General features: G+C 35.1%; 1 pseudogene; it reads right to left on the bottom strand.

The window, feature by feature from the left end:
• Positions 1–4,715: 4,715 nt before the first annotated feature.
• LOC132272023 (small nucleolar RNA R71) lies at positions 4,716–4,814 on the bottom strand (annotated as a pseudogene).
• Positions 4,815–5,993: the final 1,179 nt, after the last annotated feature.

The raw sequence follows: 5,993 nt of genomic DNA, 5'->3' as shown, positions 1-5,993 counted from the left end.
CTAGTGATTTATGTCATTTCCTTTTCCAGAAAATGAGATGTATGAGGCTATAAATGATCGAGTTTGACACTACAACAAATTGGGCCATAGATGAGGTATGCCATGACTTTTCTGGTTTCATTTTCCATTCATTTTGGCATAGTGGCACATGATTATTAGATGATTAAGGCCTTGTCCTTATAATTAAATTTCAATTTGACTTCACAAAAATGTAGGAGCAAAGGAAAAAAAAAAAAAAAAACGGAAAAGGAAAACAAGAAAGAAAAAGATGACAAGAAATAAAATATATTAAGTAAACATATTGTGGTCCATTTATATTGTTGACCTAATTAGCTAAATTGTGTATTATGACTCTGTTTGCACAATTTTTGTTCACACCGGTCGATGGACTTTTGCGGGCGTGCCAAAGTATTTGTATAAAATACTCAAAATTATGAATGAACACCAATCTATCCCTTTTCCGTTGGCTAACTTCAGGCGAATGTATGGGAGAGATAATAGTAAGAACTCCCAGCAAGGTTCTTTTTCTGTCTTGTTTGTAAGGACTTTTTATATAAGTGTTAAAAGAAATAAAAATGCAATTACTAAAGAAATTTGAATGAACTGGCTGAATTTAAATTAACTTTAAAGAAAGATGGCTGAATGGAAATTGACTAAAAGTAAACGGCTGAATTGAAATGAATGACAAGAATTTAATTAATTGCCAGTGAAATGAATTACAAGAATTTAATCGATTGCCATTGAAATGGATGACAAGAATTAATCAATTGCCATTTAATTTAATTGAATAAAAACAAACATTTTGAAATGAAATAGCATAATTAAAACACGTAGAATGGAAATTGCATGGAAAGTAAAGAAATATAATAAATTGGCCGAATTAACATGACGCATATCTGATCAAAGATTGGTCATTGAATCCGTTTGCATGAAAGAAATGACTGATAATGTAAATAACATAATTAAAGCATTGCAAAAAGAAGAATAAGTTATTGGAAGTTAGTTTCTTTGAATGAAAATTGCCATTTGGACAAAAGAAATACAGAAATTGATAAATGACGTAAAGTCAATTGAATAAGAAATTCATGTTTTGTGGGTGGTGCTGGACCAATTGAAGCGGAATTACAATACTTTTATTTATAGAAGTCCTAATCTAACTAATTTATCTTTATTCTTTGCTAAAAAATCTTTTCTGCCTCGATTCTTTCTCTTCATAATTCGAATTGAGTCAAATCACATGAATATTTCTACTTCTTTTCTCGTCCTTGAATTTCTCTTTTTATTCCTTGCTTCAGTAGAAAATCTTCACTGAAGAAAACCCTCCTTGATTTAGTTAGTGCTAGTTGTTAGAATGTTGTTGAAAAGTTGCTAATTTTTAGCAACTTCTTTAATTATACTTGGCCACCGTATCTTCCCTTAAATATGGCCAAAAAGTCATTTATCGCTTTTATATATATTTATGACCCGGCTGTCCTTTGTATCTTTCCTTCTCTTCTCTAACTAAATCCCTATTTTATAGGGATTTAGTTGTTTACCTTAGCCATATCTTATAGTCTTTCTTCCCCTGTAAATAACTCATTAAAATTTAGTCAAATATTACTTGTTATATGATGAGCGCTAAAAAGTGCGCATTTAAACCCCTTAAGCTTAGGTATTTTAGGACCTTTATCTATCTTACTTTCCCATTTTAGACTAATTTCATGTTATTGTCCTTTTTAGGTGTTTATCCCCAAAATAAGCTAATTCAGTCAAATAAGAGCTTTAAAGAAGCTAACTCAAGCCGGATGGAAGAAAGGAGTAAAGTGGAGCAGAATGAAGCAAAGTGTGGAAATCAGTATGTTCGATCGATCTCAAGAACACTCTGATCGATCGAAAGTTCATCGATCTAGACTCTCCAAGATGGATCCAAGCTCTTTTGTCCTTATCCAAAGATCCCACAAAGTTCGATCGATCCAACAAATCTTCGATCGATCAAAAAGATTCCATCTTATCCTATTGTACCACCCTACCTACCACTTTTGTCTCTTTCCCCAAAATATCTCAGATCTGTCCTTATCCAAAAAAGGGCTGCCATAGGAGGATCGATCCAGCCAAAGTTTGATAGATCTCAGCCAAGTTCGATCGATCTCAGCATAGGTTCGATCGAACGAATTCTCTTAAGTGCGAATTAAATTAATTTCCAGCTCATTAAAAGTTGTCTCATTGTGCAATCATTGGAGGAGCCCTTGTGTACGAGCCTAGACCATTGGGTGTGACATTTGAGCTACCTATATAAGGATAATGAGCCACTTTTACATATATGCTTTTAGGAGTTGATAGATTCAATTTTTAATTATTCTTAGAGAGGAAGAAAAGAGAAGAAGAGGCTAGAGACACATTCTTGGGAGGTCTTCTATCTACTTCAAGAAGAAGAGCATTTCTACCATGGAGATAGCCCTTGAGGGTTGGAGGACACCATTCATGAGTGGCTAGACATCCTCTTGGGGCTAGAGTTAGCCCTAAGCATGTTTTCTTTACCTTGATTTATGTATTTTTGAGGGGATTTGTGTTGTAATACATGTTTTGACATATTTATATACATAGATTTTGTTTATTCAATGATTTATGTAGTTTAATTCTTCCAATTGATCATTTCATTCTATCTATATGTCTATGTATACTAGAATAGATGTTCATATGTTTATCTCTATCTCGTGTTGTTGATGCATGTCTATGTGTGTTGATGTTATAGATCTATAGATTGTCAATACATGTGCTTAATAGAATGCTCTTGTGGTTTATTTGATGGTTCATACTTATTTCTTGATGGATTGTGCCTTTCCCTTAGTTTAATTAGTTTAATTTTTATGTCATTAGCTTAGATCGATGTAGTGTAGTTACCTTAGTTGTTAAATGGGAGGACAATCTATGTTTGTTGTTTGATGTTCCATACTTATGAATGCAAGTAGTAAATTTCTCTAATTATGTGATGTGTTTGGGATTGTGAGCTTAAAGGAAGGATTAATGGCTTAGTTTGATATATTGTGTTATTCATTGTGTTGTTTAGACAATATACACTTAATTTGTCATCCATGCTTGTTGAAACAACCACACACACTCACTATTGTTACAACATATGTTTTTCCCCTCATTAATTATGAATTAAGTGTATAGAAAAGTGATACTTAGTGATGATCTCTATGTCCCAAGACCTCTCTTTCTTGTTTTCTCTATCCTTTAATTACTTATTTTATATTGAGCTTGCTTAATCTTAATTGTAGTTTAATCAACCAAACAATCTACCTTTGATCACTCGACCTACTAACCCTAAGCATTGTTTCCATTTCTAGTAGCCCTCCAATCCCTTGGGACGATCCCTATTCACTCTTGCTACGTTAGTAGTAGTGGTGGCAGTGGTTTTTATAAATTTAAATTTGAAGTAAAAGGCTTTTCTTGAACCGCACATTCACTACATTATTTTGACGTATACAAGCGGCCTAGACACCGTCAAATTTTGGCGCCATTGCCGAGGATTGAATTGGCAACACCGTATTTTGGAAACATTTAGGAATTAGTACTCTTTTGATCGCGTCTTTACTTTATTTTTATTTTTGGTTACTTATTGTGTTTGTTCTTATTTGGCTAGGTGAATTGAGTGAAGGAAGTTGAACAAAGGAGAATTCAAAGCAAGGAGCTAAGCTAAGCACAAAAAGGACTAAAAATCTAAAAAATGCAAAGCATAGCAAAACTTGAAAGTTGAAAATGAATTGAAGTTGCTTAAGGACCCTTTATGAGATCTTTCTAACTCAAGATCTAGTTAAATCGTCGACCCGCGTGGAAGCTTATTTTTCATTTCTTAGTTAAATCATGAGCCCGCGTAGAGGCTATTTACTTTTCTTTGCATATTGTTTAAGCATGGGAGCATGGGATCATTGTATGTGGAGATTTATTGATTGATTTGTTATGGGGGCGAAATGTTTGTTACTTGCTTATTTCTTGTTATTGTCTTTGCTAGTGCATGCTTGGTCGTAGGTCATTATATCCTACTCTTGTCCCTCTTAATTTTCATCTTGAATTGGTTATTCGTAATCCTAGGAAAGAGGTAGTTCTCATCACTCCATTTCACCAATGGAGAATTTGAATGACGACCATGTGGAGGACCTTGGTCACATAGACCAACAAGGCATCCTCTACCCTAATGTGCATTATGAAAATGTTCAAGTACCATTAGGCATGCCTAGACCATTCATCCCACCACAGCAACAAGGCCAAATTCCATTGGGAATGCCTCAACCAATCTTTGCTCCACAACTTCCCATGGTTCAAGCTAATCAAGGTGTTCGTGTAGCACCACCAATTATGAATCCTCCCATTGCATTAAGAGACCATTATCTGCCTAATGAATATGATGCACCCACTTTCATTCAATTGCCTCCATTTAGAGCACATCACTATGAAATCAAATCACAAACCATTCAAATGCTTCTTAACTATCATGGACTTCCTAGTGAAGAACCTTATAAGCATTTGGATGATTTTCTTGAAGTGTGTTCCATCGTGAAATACACAGACATGCCGGAAGAAGTTTTAAGACTTAAACTTTTTCCTTTCACCCTTAAAGACAAGGCAAAATATTGGTTCAACAATCTTAGTCCTTTTTTGATAACCTCTTGGGCGGAAATGAAACAAGAGTTCTTAAAAAAATACTATCCGGTTTTTAAGATCAATGCCATGAGAACTTCAATTAGAGAATTTTCTCAAGGGGATGGGGAAATGTTTCATGAGGCATGGGAAAGGTTTAATGATTTACTTAGGAAGTGCCCTCATCATGACATACCTAAGTGGCAACTAGTTCAATATTTCTTTGAAAGTTTGCCGGATAATCACAAGGGTATAGTTGATGCATCCATGGGTGGTTCTTATCTTGATAAGCATGAAAATGATGTGTAGCAATTGTATGAAAGTATGAGTGAAAATTTCATGTATAGGTCCTTATCTTCTAAAAATAGTAGAAACCTAGGTGGAAGGAAGAATGTCGGCTTATATCAAGTTGAAAACTCCAATGACATAGCCGCCGAAATGAAATCCTTATCTCAAAGGTTTGATCAATTTTTGATCAACCAAAATTCGGCGAATTAAGTATCTTCCTCCCCTACTCATATTCATCATCGTGCATCTAATGAATCTTGCATGACTTGTTTAAGTATCTTGCATTCAACTTCCAATTGTCCCCATGGACATGTGCAAAGTGAGCCATATGAGCAAGTCAATGCTACATTTGTTAATCAAGGGAATAATCCCTATGGCACTCATTACAATTCAAGTTGGAAGAACCACCCGAACTTTTCTTGGAAAAGCCAAGGGGAAGGCTCAAACCCTCCCCAAGGTGGTTTTCAAGGAAAGTATGTTCTGCCACCAATGCAAGGCCAAGGTTCCCAAGGTTTTAAATCATCATCATTTCAATCACATGGAAATCAATTTTCTAATTCTCATTTCCCAAATCAATCTTATTCTCAAGGAAACTCTAGAAGTCCCGCTTTTGAAGAAAAAGTTTTGACCGCTTTAGGCACTCTAGAGGTGAACACTCAGTTGCTTCATTCCCATTCTCAATCCATTGCTAAGCTAGAAACCCAAGTAGGGCAAATAACTAGTACCTTAAATGCTAGAGAGAAAGGGAAAATGCCTTTAAATGCCCCACCAAAGCAACAATGTGTTGTGGAGACTCATTCCTCATCGGAAGGTCCCACAATTGAGCATGTCAATGCGATGACAACCTTGAGAAGTGGGAAGATTATGGACAACAAGGTAGGTATGTCCAATGAAGAGAGTGAACCGGTGTAACCAAAAGTTGACACTCGTCCCGTTTCTCATCATATTCCTCCTTCATTGTATATGCATGATCATTCAAATGAGAAATTGTTAGAAAGTGATTTGAAAAGTGAGTCCAAAATTGATTTGAAGGATGAATTCAACAAAGCTTTGAAAAAGGATTTTAAAAATTCTTGTGTTGATAA

This window comes from Cornus florida, unplaced genomic scaffold, assembly GCF_030987335.1.
Source record: "Cornus florida cultivar Cherokee Brave unplaced genomic scaffold, ASM3098733v1 CherokeeBrave_3.0.0_Hap2_Chr08, whole genome shotgun sequence".
NCBI lineage: Eukaryota > Viridiplantae > Streptophyta > Magnoliopsida > Cornales > Cornaceae > Cornus > Cornus florida.
The sequence above is the reverse complement of the archived record's forward strand: the minus strand, read 5'-3'. Positions and strand labels throughout refer to the sequence as shown.